General features: G+C 41.7%; 1 protein-coding gene across 3 annotated transcripts in view; it reads right to left on the minus strand.

Moving 5' to 3' along the window:
- slc8a1b (solute carrier family 8 member 1b) overlaps nucleotides 1–18408 on the minus strand; it is a 138161-nt gene that overhangs the window by 100211 nt on the left and 19542 nt on the right. The gene's annotated exons all lie outside the window — the stretch shown is intronic.

An 18408-nucleotide genomic window follows, 5' to 3' on the forward strand; every position in this document is an offset into this window, starting at 1 on the left:
TTCTAGTTCAATACATTTCAGTCTCTTGTGATTATTTTGTAGGGGGAAGAAATTAAGTAGTGGTTTATGTCAAGAAACGTTCCACCAGTTAAGTCAATGATTATTAATTATTAATCATCATTAGGAGTTTAGCCTTGAAAAAGACTATAAGTATAGTCACCTGTCATTTTTTTCTTAAGAGAGAAAAGGGTCTCATTTTTAGCCTCTGGAGGAAAAAGTGTCTACTCAAAACCCTTTGGATTTTTGTCCCCATAAAATCAATCTTTGGCTTCCGGTCTCCTACTCCTGCTTAGTCTCCAGAGAAGTAGCTTCAATTTTCTCCTGGATGGTCCCGAGCAAGACGATCTTCAGTCTCTAAAAAGCTATATTTACTGTAGAGTCTCATACTGACTATATATGGTCCATAGTGTATATAGCACTGATCCATGTCTGCAGGTTTTATGATGCACAAATTGCCCCTTGAAACAGAGGAAAATGTTAAATCTCAGGAGATAAAGTCTTTAGTTTGTATTCTCCAGAGAGTCTCATATTAAGCTTCGTTTGTTTGGTTTTACAATGATGCTTACGGAAAAAAAAAGAAAGAAAAAAAATCATGACATGAAACTACGTAATCTGTTTTGAAAACAAGTGATTACCGTCCCTCCCCAGTGGCGGATCATTTCTGGTTTATTTAAAGAAAGTGAAGACTCCACACACTGAATATCGTGTTGAGATAAATCAGTGTGTGCTGCCTCCAGACTCAGACTCAGACTCCTGCTGCAACAGTCCTCGGCTCCCAGCAGGGGTCGGACACCCAGCTGTAGGACCACACGCGTCACACAGGGGTCGAATGATAAACAGTCCGCCTTAAACCCGGGTCCAGTTCCTTTGGAAGCTGCACACACACACAACAGCAGCTTATGACAGCTCGGTGATATACGAGGACACGGAGGTAGAGCCCACACACACACACAAACACACATACACACACGCATCTAAATCCCTCCGCGGAATCACCGCTATCACATTCCAGGTCGGGAAAAGATGCGAGGAAATTCCAACTGGGAATTCCCGAATTATACTCTTATTCCCGGGATCGCGGGAGAACTCGTCGGGGTCGGATCCCCCAGGACCTTTAGCTGACAGGAGGAATTATGGATAATTTATGTTCTGCATAATATTAGCACATGCATTTACATATACAGGATAATTACCTTCCATGACATAAACAAACACATTGTATGCACATCATCACACATCTGTGTTCTCTCTCTCTCACACACACACATGCGCACACACACACACACAAACACACACTGCATGTCAGGTCGGTCTGTAAACCGGGGAGTATATTGTATATAGAAATGTTTACTTCCACTGAATTTAAACTAGTTGGTGACAGAAAGCTAAATAGTCACAGACAGTATCTCTCTCTGTTGCCATCTTTTTTATTTTAATACACACACACACAGATGTATCTGCAAGGTTTTGTACACTTTGCTGTTTGAAGACCAGCTTGAGGGCAACAGAGATGACAGCAAAATACTGTCAGTGCCACATCATAACACGCAAGTCTATGGCCAAAAGGTCTTGAAGTGCCACATAGACTATAATCACTTCTGTGTATGTGCATGTGTGAGTGTGTTGTTCCTTGTTATTTTTTCCCCATTACATTACATTTTCTTGCCGAGGGTTAGATAAAAAAGATCGATACCACTTATTTGTTAAAGACAGGCATAACAGTGTTATTCTACTGCTCCTGGACAAGGACTATTCACTGAGTTAGAGGTACCAAACAAAAAAGGATTTCATTCTCCTGGGCTGCTTGAAAGAATACATTTCCATTTTCCAAAATATTATCTTATGATACTATGATCAAGTTTTTTTTAGTAGACACACCTCATTTTTTCTCTGATTTAAGAACCTCAGATCGGCTCCAAGAGAAATCATTGCCAGGTCAGATCTCCTTCTAAGGTGTCATTCACCTGGGAAGGGAAGGGCCAAAACAGCTAATTACAATCCTGCTACTGTAATTCAAGATTTTGTCAAAGTCATTAAAATGTTGTCTGTCAGCACAGGATATGCCAAGTATTTGACAGCACTGGGCCTCTCACCTCTAAGGCCTCCACTCTGACCTGGAGACAGACCAATAATCTAAGGGGAGGAGACGGAAACTCACTGAACCTTTTCCACAAGTTGATGACCATCCCAGTAATGTTGGCATCAGGTGTGTGACACTTTTCAAAGTTGAAACTATTTGAGCGCCTCCATGTTGCAGGTCAGACTATGTGGGCTCGTTCTTCTATCCATTGAAAAGGAGAACGATGACCAGGATTTTATTGCCAAGAGGTTTTATCACTAACAAGGCAAAAAAAATGACTTTTACTTAATCCATTTATGTGTATGGTAAGTCTAATTTGTTTGAGTTACAGTTCAGTGCACACCACAGTGGACTGAGCTGTATATGGTCTGACCAGTATGAAAAATAATACACTGTGATGAAATGTAGACCTGGAAGGATCGAACTGCAAACACTCCAGCTATTGTTGAGCTGTCATTTTTACATCGAAATGTCAAAACAATGACAGATGAGATGTCTGTCATCAGTGGGAATAAAGCCAATAGAACAGAATAGATCAGTGTGCACAGTGTACACATCATCCTGTATTATTCTAGCTCACTGCTTCAACATGCATTGTTTACAGGCTGGAGAAAATCTAGAAAAGATTTATGCATGTGACTAACTGTCTGAATAAAGATGCTAATGACTGAATTAAATCTTGGTCATAGACCTGAAAGCTGATTTTATCTTTTTTTTCCTTTTCAAGATCATAAATAGGAAACAGTCAAAGCTGCAGCTACGTACGTGCATGACTGTGCTCTGCTGGCAAAGATTAGTTGTGTAGTAGGGTATAGTAGATATGTGTGTGTGTAGTTGTGATTCATGTGCATGCATGTCAATGAGCAGAGAGCCTTCACCATCAAAGTTTGCATTGAGCCCCCCCTTCCCTCCCTCCCCCCACCCCCGCTACAGTGCTGTCTGTCAGCTCCAAGAGGAACAGGAAGGAAGGGTGCAAAGGAAGCAGTCGTACAGTGTAAGGCTTATCACAGTGATCCACATCTGTTGAGTCAGAGTGTAAGTGAGGTCACTGGCACAAATCCAATGATTTCCTCTGCTGCTTTGACCCCTCGCCAGCGCTAAAACACAAACACATCGTCGCTCAGCTATTATCTCACTTCCATCTCTTCATTGGTGCAGTTTATTCGATTGGGAGCTTATTCCAAGACAATCTTGTCCATTTTTTTTTTCCAATTTCTTTCTTTTTTTTTTTTTTTTAGGATGAAGACGTACAGTAGGTTGCTTGGCGCCTGCAGCTGCCAGATTGTGTTGTTGTGTGCAGTGGGAGAGCGAGAAGAGAGAGGAGAGAGACCGGAATCTGAGTCATGCATGGCTGCTGGTAATTTGGAAAAAAAAAACATGTCCTGCACACCTACATGCCTTTGTAACATGCACAGAAGAAAAAAAAAAGGTTTAAAGAACAAGACCGCCCATGTACCGTTTCCTGACTTGTTTTTCCTATTCAGTCAAAAGTTAAAATGTGATTGATGAGCCTGTAGCTACACGAGCCAAGATGTTTATGGGTGACTGCAAAGTTTGGAGGAAGGACACGGAGGAAGATAAAAACGAGCGCCACGACTGATCCGCGTGTTTTTGTCCGAGCCAGTGACGAAGCATCAGCTCCAGACACTGTCTCTGTCTGGCAAACTGGGACATCTAGATTACATGGAAAATTCATCTGGTGGCATGACAAGGTTTTTCCACTGTCGAGGAATATTGCCTCTTAAAACCACAATCTTCAAGTGATGTACAGCACGCTTTCTGCCAAATGGCTGATGGCTTCTACTCAAACACACAAAAGGATTTGATGGTATTTTTGTTAAAGTCTTTCCCACTTCATCATCATCCATTTGTCTCAAGGATGAAATTACAAATACAATTCTGCAACAGTGCAACTGCAGCTCATTTCACCTTTAACTGCGTTCATGGTTACATATCTGGGACCTGCAACAACACACTGTACCTTATACTACAGGGAGTTGGGAGGGAGTACGGAGCACAATTGTGAACTGGGGTTTTAAATCTGAAAAAAGGTAATAATAATACAACACAACAGTGAAGAAATCACAGATTTTGGCTCCCTGCAGCTTTAAAGATGTCTAAGCTGCTTCCTCCTCCTCCTCCTCCTCATCTAAATCCCCCATGACTGAAGTGGATTTAATAGGTGAAATCAATCAAAGATCAGAGCCTGTATTCTCCTGATCAGCCCGTTTCATTGAGGGGAGCACGTGGATGTAACATATTTGCAGCTTTGAACACTACACAGAGACGGAGGGAGAGAAAGAGATGAAAAAGAGAGACAGATGAATCGGTATCAGATCTCTGTAAGCCAGGGATTCTGCACACTGGAGCTGGTACAGATTAGCTTACACTGCAGCTGCTGCAGCAAGAGAGAGAGAGAGAGTGTGTGCGTGCATGTGTGTGTGTGTGTGTGTGTGTGTGTGTAGTCTCCACAGTCAAGCAATGCACTTAACCAGGGAGCATGGTACTTGTTGTGTGCGCTTTCTCACCATGCAGCAAGCAGTGCAGCTACAGTATCAGAGGAGCAGGGATTGTGTGCATGTGTGTGTGTTGTGTGTGTGAAACTGTGACTGCTATCAGATACATCCCAGCTTAGCTCCAGGCAAAGGCTCACTCTCTTGCATCAAATCCATTGCAGTGATCCGGGCCACTAAGCGCCACAAATCAGTTTAACTTCCACTTGGTTATCACAGCTCTCGACTCACACCTCACCGTTTCGCCGTCACACACCCGACTTCACGCTGCGCCGTGGCGTCGTTCACTCGAATCGGAACACCTTTCCTGATTTGTCTAAAATCTCAAAGCTTCCTTGTGATGTTGTTGTGCAATAATGTGTGGATCACGAATGGAAATGCTAACACTGAGAATAAAGATGTATCAGCATATAGGGTTCATAAAATATGCAAATACCTTATCCAGCAGAAATTCAGAACATCCAGCTTTGCATTATAAAAATGCAGCACATTATTCCTCCAATACTTTCATCCCCAAAAAATATCACTTCCAGTTCCTGCAGTTCTTGCAAAGAAATTTAAAAAATGTTTCACACTGAATATTTAGATACGACCTCCGCATAACCAGGTTCACTATTCAAACCGAAATTCAAGCTAAAATAATTAAGTGAAGATTCAGTGGATATTCTCTGGAAAAATCTTCTGCATAAGTGAGACAAATTTAAACGAATGAGGTTTAACTGAATTATTCATTAGAGGAAAAAAAAATAGTTCACTGTCACAATGTTGAAATTGTTAGTAATACTAATTGCTCCATATAGGATGTTGTATCTTATTTTTTTCCCTTTTTGCCTCTCTTTCCACTAGCCTATCACTCATTAGCGCTGCGTGCGTTTCTCCGCTGCTCTCATTAACTGAATATTCCCTCAGCAGCCCGAGTGCAATGAGAGACAAAGAGGTTTGGTTCGATGAGTGCGATGAGAGGAAAAGCTGAAAGCACAGTGCTGAATTTATTAAAAAATTTAAATAAACAAACTGAATGCACAAGAGGAGGATCCTCTCATCATGCAGCATCTTAACTCAAGGACGAGTGGGACGTCGCTGCCGGGGACAACTCCAGGCCTCATGCTGCTGGACACTGAAGCTCCTTCAGTATTATAGGGAGACTAATTACAAAAGGGAGCACCTCACCAACAGTGTTTGACAACCCACCGGCCCACATCGCCTCTTCATATGAGGATTTGATCTGGCAACTTTCCAAATATCAATCCACTTCTCTAAGTCTGAAGGCCACATTTACTTTTCCACTCAACGCACCAATTAAATGCGAAAATACAAAGACTGATTCAAATTGAAAAAGCCTTTTTTTTTTTTTTTTAAATTTGCTGTATATCACCAGGAAAAACAAACGTGTTGAAGGATTTCTATCTTCCTAACTACCCTCTGTTAAGTGCTAACAAGTGGCCAGCAGTAATGTATTCCCCCTCACGTACTCACACACTACAACAACAACCCCTCTACACTTGTGTGTTAACTCTGCAACCCAAACACTGGACTCCTTACATCATCAACCACATCTGCACCAGTATTAGTCCAATGTGGCCAAACATAGCCTCATCCTTTTTTGGGAAAGTTCCCCTTGTTGCTAACTGACCAAAACTATGCTGGCTATGTTAACGTGTTGTAAACAGAAAACGGTCACACAGGGCTGCATGAAGGGCTGTGGGGTGGGGGGCAGTGGAGGGAAAGGAAAAAGAGAAACACTGTCAGATACAGTCTGCAGCGGTGCTTCTAGATATCCCATGACCCCGATGACTCGAAGATCTTTCGTAGACACAGTTGGGAGGGGGGGACGTCCAAAAGCAGACAGAGCAGGATGCCAGCGAAGAGCTCTGATCCATCAGCTATAATGTGTGATTATATTGCAGCAGACTTATTGGTGCTGCTGGATCTCACCACGAGCTGATGTCTCTGTTTATCCCCGAGAAAGAAAGAGAGGGATGGAGTGAGGTGAAAAGAGAGAGACAAAGCAAAGGAGGGGATGGGGGGGTGGGGGGCGGTAAGCAAATATAAAACACTTAAACTGAGTCACTCCTCTTTCAGGACAGAATAAAAATGAGGCGTAACTGAGCAACAATTTGGAGAAGTGTTAGCGGTGGTTTCATCTCTGCCTCTGCATCTCCTCTGGGTTTTCAGGGGTTGATTCCTAAATAGGCCAAAAAACATTGAGGGTCAAGGAAACAGTTTGTACAATTTGTCATTTAGTGACTTTCACTTTGTCTGTTTTTCATCAGTTATGACCTTTAAAGGTGTTGGCAAAGCATCCCTGCAATACTCTTTAGTATTGCACAAAAACTACATCAGTACTGTATATAGTCAGATGCTAACATGCTTGTGTTGTGTTCACAGTCTCAGTTTGGCTTCTCTTATCTGTAAAACAAAAATAACCTGCATTAGGTTTTCTTAAAAGATTGTCACTGTTTGGACATGGGCATGCTTATCTTGAGCAAATAGGAAACTTCGAGGGTCTGAGGAAGGGAGGGTGAGAGATTGAGGAGTGATGGAGAGGATGAAAAGGAAGAAGGAGAACGGTTTGGTTTGATCTACAGAGTAATGCTCCGATGTGGCCCGGTGGCTCAGTTGAAGTGTTGAATGTTTGTACCTCTGCTTCCCTCGCTGTGCGGTTTCTCTTTGTCCTTAGTGTAAAGTTTTCCTCCTTCTCTCTCTTCTCCATTCATTTCCTTTATCAGAACACTTTTTTCTCTACATCCATTGATTTCTCTCTCTCTCTCTTCCCCCCTTCCACTTCTCTCTCTCTCTCTCTCTCTGTCAGTGCGGTACAATAAGCGACAGAGAAAAAGAAGTAGAAAGAAAGAGAGGCCCAGCCGAGCGTAAAATGGTCAGAGCTTTTACTACAACTGGCAGCAAAAGACCGCATACTGCACCAGCCATCGCCGCGGTTACCCACAGCAACACTGCACTAATAGAGCAGCACGCTGAGAAAAAAAAGAAGAAAAAAAAGAGGAAAATAAAACGAACAAGCGAAGTTTGTGTGTTCTGCATTCGGAAAAGGTGTTAATGGGCAAACGGCAAACATGCATGAACTTACACTTCACGTCTTCCTGGTTTAGTGATGAATTCAAACCTGTTTTTTTTTTTTTTTTTACCTCACTCTTCTTACGCCACAGCTCAGTCTTTATCAGCATCTGAGGACCTGACCCTTCTCAACGTAAATGGTGCTGCCAAAACTGAGTCCTGCACCTGACCTGACCCAAAGTAATATTTTACTGTTATTTCCTCAGAAAAAATAAAAAAATATACATGGCTGCTGTAGAGACTCAGAAAGTTTTCTCATGACATTATAACATCTCATAATAATAATCCATCATTTATCTCAGTGTTTCCCAAACTTAACGTCATACTTTCCCTCCCAAGTATTGGCCCGGATAAACACGACTGACAAGTCTTGAGTCTTGTTTTTTTTCCTATTGAACTTGACAGTTTAAATCATGACACCGAACAGAACCAGCCAGGTGATCACACAGGTCGTATTGTTCCCACAGTGAAGAAGGCCTTTCCTGGATCACACAGAAATTCATGTTCATGCGTAACAACACACACACACAAGAACAAAAACCAAACACATGTCCCCATAGTCTCAACTTGAGTCGAGCATCAGATTTCAGGTAGCACAACTCTTAACAAGCAGTTTAATACATTCAATTGAAATAATCCAGCACATAAACAACAATGACACATCTGTTTCCCTTGACCTGCCAATTTCATGCACACACACATACAGTACACACACACACTTGGCAGTCTTCCTGCCTCTCTGGTGCCTCTGTGACTAACGTGGAGGATAAATAACCCGGTGAGATTCAGTTCCAATATCACAGGCCCCGCTCGCCAAAAATTAACATCAGCATAACAGTATTAGCCTGCTCATAGTCATCCATTAAAACTACTTAGGGCAGACAGGCAGACAGGCCAGGGAATACACCAGCGCTCTTATTAAAGCGCTTCCCCTTGTAGATAAGCACCGAGAGCAAAGAGCCGCACCGCAGATGAGGAGATGCCACAGGTTTGAATCTGGCTCTCGTCTCGTCCGCCTCATCTTCGTCGTCAAATTGCCCTCAATTGACCGTGTGCAGGAGATGAGCAATTAGTTTGACCTGGTTAATTGTGGTGATGCAGTGGAGTAGAATTACAGCACACAAAGAGGGAGTGGAAAAAACTGGGTGCGGAGTTAACCTTTTCACTTAAGGACAAGTGAGAGGGTTTAAGGCGTCACAGAGAAATATCCCTTAATATGAGGATAGCGTAACCTCATGTGCAGAAGCCTCAGAGGTTTAACATGAGCAGATAGTCACTGATTCTGGTCCCATAACATGAAGCAAAGCAGAATCAAAAACCTCCAGTTTTTCCCGTCACAGCACGTCTCAACTTTCCACATTGTTTAAGCGAATAATCCTTTAAGACTCCCATCTCCTGATAAAGCTTTATCTATTAGCTTTTCACAATAAAAGCCTTGACTGTAAACACAGCACTGACATGCAGCATGTGTTTGTATGAGCAAACGCAGCCCGATCGGCCCTTTGTCCTCGCTTTGAAAACCTGCCAGAGATTTATACCCACTGCTTTGTTCTCTGCAGTCCAGTCTTCCTCTCTGTGAGTCTTAGCGAGCAGCGTTCACAGCTCCCAGCTACAAAGTCAGATGTCAGAAATAAAGAGGGGGAAATCAATCTTTAGCTGGTTCAACTGCCCATACTTGTTTCAGAGGGGGCTGGATTCCCAAACAGTGCAGAGGAATTGTAACCCGAGCTGTCACTGACAAATGGGTGGGGCTGCATAATGGGATAACCCTCTCTCTCTCTGGTCCAGCAGCTGAATGGGGCTGAATGGGGCCGGATGGCAGAGCTAGTGTGAATAGGAGCGGTGACACGGCCTGTGAAATCAGTAAACCTCGCCTTGGCCAGAGGTCGTCTCGCATAGCAGGACCCCTCTCTCCACAGCAGTGGGTCAACGCTGCAGAACGATCTGGCCGCACCATTATCATTCTGCTGTCGGGGATGGGGGAAAACATTCTTGCTTGTTTTTATCACTTTAAAACCCTGACGCTAAACGCAGGATATGTGGCCTTGTAAAATAGAGTCAGTGGGAAGTGTGATTAAACTTTCCTGCAGACAAAACACATAAAACGTATGTCTGATGGTGCAGTTCAAATGTTCTTCAGTATGTAGGTTGTTAGCTCGAAGGATGTTGTTTCCCGTAGCGATAACGAGACTATGCCATAGGGCATACATGGGCATTTTACGGCCCGCGGGCCAGACCCGGCCCGCATGCCGTCTCAATCCGGCCCGCGAGCCGAAGTGCGAGACGAACTGCTATTATGACCCGATTGCTTTTATTACATTGATGCGCACTAATCAGCTGTTTGAAACAGTGACAGCCCTGTTAGAACAGGAGCCTGCACATCGCAGACAGAAAGTAACAAAGTAACCTCCTCCAGGTTGAAGACAGACGGCTGCTCAGTCTCTTTCTCTGTCGGACACCGGAGCTCCGACGGAGGAGAGAGGAGCCGCTCTGCTGCAGGTTTTCTCCACAGCGGAGTTTCTGACCGCGGAACCGGGCCGGTGTTTCACAACCCTCCGTCAGCCGAATCATAACTGCTGACGGTTACAAAGCCCCATCACGGCACCTAATTATTATTTCCCAAACACTAAGGTTTAGCAAACTGTGATTAAAAGAGCTTTTATGAGATCGCTGGGTTTTCTGACGTGATCGACCATATGACTGATTGTAGCCACGTGCGTCTGAAGCCTCCATCCACCAATGGCTACGCTTGTAATCAAATCAGTCTTTTTTTTTCATGTTGGTGTTGTTAGGCAGCAGCAAATGAGTATTGTGTTTCTTCATAAATAAAAGGTTATCTACACAAATAGAACAGTCTCACTGAATCAGAACTGAAAAGGATCTGAGTGCTTAATTATAATATTCAGGTGTCTGTGAACATTATTAATTGGTGCAGTCATTTATGGTCAGTAAGTGTTGATAAAACAATCTGCCTTGAGTCCATATTTATATCATAATACAGCATGTTCAGTGATCTGTGATGGATATAAGTTGAAAATGCGATTACATGGATTGTGGGCTGTCAGCCTATTGTAATGCAATCATTTCCACCAAACATATGTAGTTATAGGCTAATATATAATTATATATAATTCAGCAATAAATATTTGATGTTTCAATTTGATTTCGAATCGTGTGGCCCTTCACTCAATTTATCGGAGTCAGTGTGGCCCTCTGGAAAAAATAATTGCCCACCCCTGCCATAGGGTGACAGTCAACAAGTTATAAGGAAATGTGTGCGTTTTTTTTTATTACCTCCCCACATTACCTCCAAATCAAAGAGCAATGGGAGACCTACCGCGACATCTATTCCTTTGAATCTTTTTTTTTTAACTCATAATAGCTTCCAGGTCTTGTATTTGGAAAGACAAACAGCATCACTTCCAAAGAAGTGCCGGACCATTTCTGGGGAGAGCTTTCATGAAATGCGTAACATTGTCGTATTGTTCTGTGATGAGTTACGGCCGAGTGCGCTGTGATTGATATCAAAAAGCCGTGGAGTGGGTGCATCAAGTAGCTGTTCAGCAGCAAACGCGCGCAGTCAGTTTATTACTGCAAAATGAGCCGTGGCCTCTCGTTCGCGCTGATAGATCAAAATCGGTAAATACGAACACTTAACATAATCAGAGGACACATCTGGTGGTAATCAGATCAAATAACGAGGAAATATATAGTTTCCCGCCCATCTGGTCTCTAAATTTATATATTCCTCTCCTCTCTATCTATCTCTCTCTCTCTCTCCACCGCAGACCACCCTCTGTCTCCCTCTCATGTCTTTTATCACTCCACTCAGTCTGTCTCTTTCTCCCTCCTTCTCTCCATCCCAGCAGTTGCCAGGGCGATGGTGTTTTGTGGAGGCAGCCGGTTAGGGCTCATTTGTCAAACTACTGACCTGCCCTCCCTTCTCCTCTCTTCTCTTATTTCTCTCACTCTCTCTTCCCCCTCTTTTCTGTTATTCACTGTAGTAAAAAAAAAAGAAAAAAAAGAAGACGCAGCAGCAGCAGAAGTCTGAATAGACTAATTTTCATGCTTGTATTTCCCAAACAGCGACATTGTACAGCTGAAAATGGCATATTTCAGTGTTGTCCAGTTCTCTCATTATGTTTATGGGATTGCCGGTGAAGGTTGAATTAATCTGTTTTGTTTGGGCAATAGGCCGGCACCAATTTTACTGCTGTATACAGTGAATAAACAAAACTACTTCTGGGATTGCATAACGATCTTGACAAGGGGGATTTCAGAACATTGATTGCGCTCTCCGTAATAAGACACATTCTGGCGGCGTGCCCAACATAAAGTCTGACTTTTGTGGAAAGTGGGGTGAGAAAATGCCCGAACATGATGTCAGTGTCAGAGCCTCCTCCCTTCTGATTGGCTCACAAACTTGTTGTTGCTCCAGAGAGAAGCCTGAGAAACTACAGTGAGGTGGTTTTTTAGTTTTTTAAACCTAGATTATAAATGATTATATGGATATAAATACATCAAAAGAGTGTAAAATAAAAGACCTTTAACCTACTGATCCCAGAACATCTGTCAAGCTCTTACCAAGGATAGTTGCTTGATTACTAAGAGGGTAAATAATCAGAATTACAGCTGATTTGTTTTCTATTCAAATGATAAGTGAATCGTTTATGCACTGAGGAGCATTCAGTTGCTTTCACACTCAGTCAAATACATGCGCACCAACACATGCACACGAACGCACACAGTGACAGGTGTGCGAGTCCTGCCAAGAGAGGTGTTATTACCATGTACTCTGTAACACGAGAACACAACCCTCACACCTCGTACAGCACCGCCTGCATGTGCAATATCTTACAGTTTGCGGCGCCGCTCGGTGCCACAGATAAATTTTTTAAAACGTGAAATCAAAATGAAAAGAAACCACAAAGAAAAGAGCCAACACACACACACACACACACACAGTTTGATCATCTGCCCTTTATAATGGAAAAATCCAGCTCTTATATGTGTGTGTGTGTGTTTTTTTTATACTAATGATACCACACGAGGTTGTAACGTGTGTATATGTGCGCACAAGTGACCTACAAACCTCATCAAGCCTCATTACCCTCTAATGCTTCACTGATATGACGATGTGAATGAGCATTCAAGTGTGCATGTGTGTGCGCGCCGCAGAAAATGTGTGTCTGTCTGTGTGTGTTGGCTGAAGTGATTGTTTTTGTGTCTGTGTCTGTTTACAGGCTGGAGACTGCACAAATTCTTCACGGCAAAAAAAAAATGTGAAGAGAGTGTGACTGTAGTGTGCAGATGTTAGTCTACTGATGTTGGCACGTTGTGTTCATTTTTAATTAAGGCTTTGTCATCAATGACTGGTCTTTTCTTGATGATGTCACAACTGAGGAGGATTGGATTGATTACAAAGATGTTTCTCTTAGTTTTCATGTGTATAAAAGATATAATACTACAAAAGCCATTGTTTTGTACTAATTATTTCTTCTCTATGACGACTAGCTTTTTCTTTCCAGTGTGCTTATTCAAAACCACCATCTACACTATTGTCTTTTAAAGGTTTTTAGCACAACACGGCCCTGAGGTCACAGCTCGTTGGCCGGGGCAAGTCTATATAAAAAGCCTTGTTGATCAATGTCAAATTATTTTTTTTTGCTCAGTATGAATAACAGCGGCCAGAAAAGAAACTCAGATGTTAGTGTTGGAAGGTTTGTGGAAAGTAATTCTGTAACTATCACATATGAAAATAATCTCTGATGCTCTATGCTCTCTCTGACAAACCAGACACAATGAGTTTAGAAGTTAGATGTGTTTTCTTAGGCTAAAGATCACTAACATTGCGACCAGTTGTCATAAAATTGGTCGAGCTGATGTATTGAAAGTGGAATTTGAATAATTTTCCCAACAACTCAACCATGAGCTCCACTGGGAAATCTTAAAAGTGAGGCCAGATAGTGATTAAAATAAACATGGAACAAAAGCAGGATGCCATTTCAGCGTCCAAACAAATCCTCTTCTGCTATAGTGTTAAAATATGATTGCAACACAAACCACATCACACATTCCTATATCTTCAAAGCATTGCACCTCAACAAGGCCAATCTGTGCTGGTTATTGGAGTGTGACATCCCAGTCTGTTCAAGTCTGGAGTGTGTGAGTGTGTATGTGTGCGTGTGTGTGATGTTTGAGTCTCAGCTGTAATAATGTTTCTCCACTAGCTGCCACTGGAAATTGCACAAAAACTAGCTCTGTATAAGTGTGTGTGTGTTTCATGTAATTACAACCTCACAGGGTCAAAAAAGCGACGACATAGTTCAAAAGCGTGTGTGTTCTGCTGTTCACCACATGTGTGAGTCTGCGTGTGTCCACTTTCGTGCTCTGTTTTCTCACTTCTTCTGACCTTAACGTGTTTGTAAGAGCCTTGTGTTTCATTGATAACTAATGAACTACAGAGTATGGATTCATTGTACATTTCACAGGTTAAGACTCTCTTCTTCTTCTCTGTCTAAAAATATGGTTTTAATGCAACAGCTATGGAAAAAAAAAAGAAAAAGAAATTGCTGGCCTATTTTGTATTAAGTGGTCTGGTAATTCCATCAGGACCAACCATAATAAAAATAGAGCCACTAAGGGTACCAGAAGGTGCTCCGGATAAAAACGCTCCTCGTATGACAGGTGTGATGATGCTGGTTTGTGGCAGCAAATGTGCATTAGTAGTGGGAGTGGGAGCAAAAGTACAACAGAAAATAATGCCCATACTGAAAGGTTACTCAAAGGTTATTTAGTCTAATATTCATATAATATATAATATTTCTGAAAGGAGCTGTAAGTGGGTTGTCAGTGGGTTACACCTGTTCCCTGTGCACTTACTTGCCAAACTTCTTACACACAAAGTGAACTTTTAAAGCCTCATGGTTGAACAAATTTGTCAGTTTCACAGTTGAATCAAGTCAATTTGCATTAGAGCCAAATGAAATCATATCAAATTGAAGAAAAAAAAAAATCAAATTCTGTGATGAATAATGTACTAAATTACTTGGAAAGACGAACACTTTTGCAGTGTTTAACTGGTTTTAACAGAATAAACAGCCGCTGGCAGAGTATTAGTGTTAGAACTAATAGTAATGGTCGTAATGGCTGCCAGTAAGTCAGTAATAGTAATGTAAACTGTGGAAGTGGTAATGGCAGAGCAGTCACGATGGTTCAAGTGGTTGTAGAAACTGTAGCATTAGTAGTAATGGTGGTACTTGAAATATTAACAACTGTTTAATAAGCCTGTCAACATCTGGCATCAGTATTAACGCATTGCAATACAGGGTGGGTGGATACTAGTACCACACACACACACACACACACACATTCACCTTTCAGTCTTTTGTAGAGAAACATCAGACATCACAAACTACACCAGAGACAAATTGCACACAGTCTCTAACAGACAGGGAGAAAAAATTGAGAGGACTAGAGCACATGCGGAGTAAAACACAGTTAAAAACTTTAAGAGGCCTAAAAACTTTTCTTTCCCTCTCCATCCACTCCATCATTTTCTGCTATCCACCTCCCATCAACGCCTCCATTCACACTCGTTTATCTCTCTTACTACACCCTCCCTCCGCTGTGTCTCTCCCTCCCTCTTTATCAGAGAAACAGAATCAGGGTAGAGTTAGCCTGGAGGCAACTCTATTTAGATCAGCTATTTTGTAATTCCTTTTTTTTTTTTCCTGCAGTAAAAACGTCCCCAGCCTTTCCCTAAAGGCCCCTAGCGGCTCATTCATGACATACACTGTGTATTTCTATGGCAACACATAATTTCTAAAAAAGCCCATCATGGGACAAGTGCCGCAAATGAGTTTCGGCTGGAAAAGCTTCGGCATTTGGCCGTTAATTTAGTGAATACTATTTATCAGTCTGTGTGCTCTTAATGGTGTAGTTCATGTGCTCAAGTTTTTGTTTTGTTTTTTTCCCAAGAAAGCTATTTTTGGTTCATATCACATTAAAGGTGTGAAATTTCACCCAGAAGACAAAGTACAGCACATTTTCCAAATGTACCTACAGTAATGTATGCCCGGAAACAGATATGCATAATTTTGACATTTTAAAGGTAAAATATAAGGCCATAAATAGACGATATGTCTCGGACATCTGAAGGGAAACTGACAGATGTTGATATTTAGGCCAGTAAAACATACAGTATGTCTAAAATAAGTTAAAAATAAATAAATAGAAACTGGCTCTTCCCTCCTCCTTTTACCAGGTAGCAGTGCTTATGTAGCAGCTAAAGCTAACAAAGCATTTTTTTAAATTATATTTTTATCTATTTATTTGGTAGTTATCCAGTTTGGTAGTTATTTTAAATCACTCAAATTCACATTATCTTACGGTATTTCCAATTTATTACCAAGCTTAAACACAGATATATACCACCATGGTGCCACACATTTATTAGGCTAGCAATTATGTAATGGCAACTATTTTGAATTCTATATAAGATCATATTAAAAGATATTTTCTAAGGCACAATTAGAGATGAAGAGGTTGAGAGACACTCTGGGGGGATTTGTGGCCTGTTCTGAATCTGTGGTCGAAATGAATCTTCACTTCATAAACTGGAGTCTGAAGTCCTTCTGCTACACCTCTGGGCCTTTCTTCCCCGAGAAACACACATACACGTACACACAGGCATATACACACACACACAGTAACCAGGATAGCCAGCAGGACAGTCCATCATTTGATTTGGACAAAGTGTTATTAAAACCCACTTAGTCCTGGCTGTAAGAGCTGTAAGCTATGGAAACTATGCAGTCGGCCGCAGGCTGAAAAAGACAGCCCTGCAGACATCTGCTTCAAATCTGACCAAAAACAGCAGAGAGTCAGAGAAGAGGCTGAGTTTGAGAATACGGTTACTAAGACAGCATCTCTCCCATTCATTCATCCTGACAGCACACTTTGTTTCATGTCATTAGAACCCTTCTCCTATCTCTAAAACAATCTTAACATTTCCAAACAAGCACTGTACACAAACTTCTGGTTTCTAAGGCAAAGCACTGCAACTAACAACTGATGTCTGCCAGCTGACATGCCCCACCACACAAACACAACCATAACACACACACACACACACACACACACACACACACACACACACACACACCTACACACTACATGTCTGAACAAGTAAAGCCTGGCTTATTTTGTATAAATCTCATATCAAATCCAATATATCAGTTTATCTTTACAGGCCAACAACCGCAGGCATGCCCAGCCTGTGATAACAAGCTCTCTAAGGCGGAAAAGAAAAACTTTCCTCAAAAGATTTTTTTGGTCAAAAATGTAGAAAACCTCCACAGAGAAAATACAAATCCCTTGTTCTTGGACGATGGGAGTGCAAAAACCAAAGGTTGAAGGTGGACATAAAAATAACAAACGTTTTTGTAGAACTCCAAACCACAACCATGGGATCGTAACTTAAAAATAGATTTTATAAGTCCCTTAAACTAATTGAATATTTTAGAGTAAACTTGCCCAGTCCAGTGCGTTCCCCTAAATAAGACAATCAATATAATAAGCCAAACATCAGTTCTTGATGAAATGATTCATTTAGCCAATATTGAGTGATAATTAATGGTCCAAGGCGTTTCCCAAGCCTACTGACAACTCCCATAAACTAGCACGTGGCCCCAACAGTAAAAAAGGCCAACTGCTGAAAGCTGTGAAGTTTATTGTATTCTCACTGAAGTTACGAGCCTAACAGGCCTACGGGCCACCACGAGAACACTTTACTGCAAACAGTAATTTGTGGTGACATCGTGAACACGCCCACCCTGCCATGTGTGTTTAAGCGTATGTGTGTGTGTGTGTGCGTATGAGAGAAAGTGTTAGAGACAGACCGGTGGCTCACCTTATTATGTGCTGTACAGAAAACAATCATTTTGCTCCACCTTGCTGAAAAAAAAACATCAATTTCCCCTCTCATTTTGAAAACATTGCCACATGAGGAGGTTGTGTTTGTGTATGTGTGTGTGTATTCAGATTTTCACTCTGTGTTTTCCATACAGAATACATGTGTGCATGCGACCATGTTGAAAATAGCTATTGGTGGCGGTTGAATGGAAACACCGTGTCACCGAATGCTGGCGTTGATTTACTGACTGAAAAGATTAAAATTAACAGAAGTCACAGGGGCAAATCCATATGAAAGTGTCATCATGAAGAAAATCAAAGACAGTTGTGTCACCAAAATAGCTCTGATTCACAAAATTGTACAATATATTTACAACTGTGATGCCAATAAACCTGAAGATCTGTGTGAAAATCGATGACACTGTGAGCTTGGTGTGTAACTGTTTGAGCTTAATTTAACAACTAACATTGTTATGACATTGTAGAATATGTTATAATCAAAATATTAGCATCATTCAGAACCAGTTTCTTTCACTACTGTCAATATCTGAGTAAACATTTGAGTCAGTGTGTCGAATTACCAGCTAATTCCAAGATCAAATAAAAAGGGTGGGAAGAAAATAACTCATTCAGTCACATTGGTATGTGCGTACTCACAGCAATTGTTTTACAGAACAAAAGAGGACTGGGAAATTTGGTTTTGGTTTCAACCCAAAGTGGTCAGCATTGTACAAACATTTGGCCGATGGCGCGAGTTAATTCCCCCGCATTGTGAGCGGGTCAGGATGAAGGGTATACTGCAGCTGGCTGTGAGCACAATCACCG

This window comes from Trachurus japonicus, chromosome 15 (genome assembly GCF_045865225.1).
Source record: "Trachurus japonicus isolate A0001 chromosome 15, Traja_1.0".
NCBI classification, from domain to species: Eukaryota; Metazoa; Chordata; class Actinopteri; order Carangiformes; family Carangidae; genus Trachurus; species Trachurus japonicus.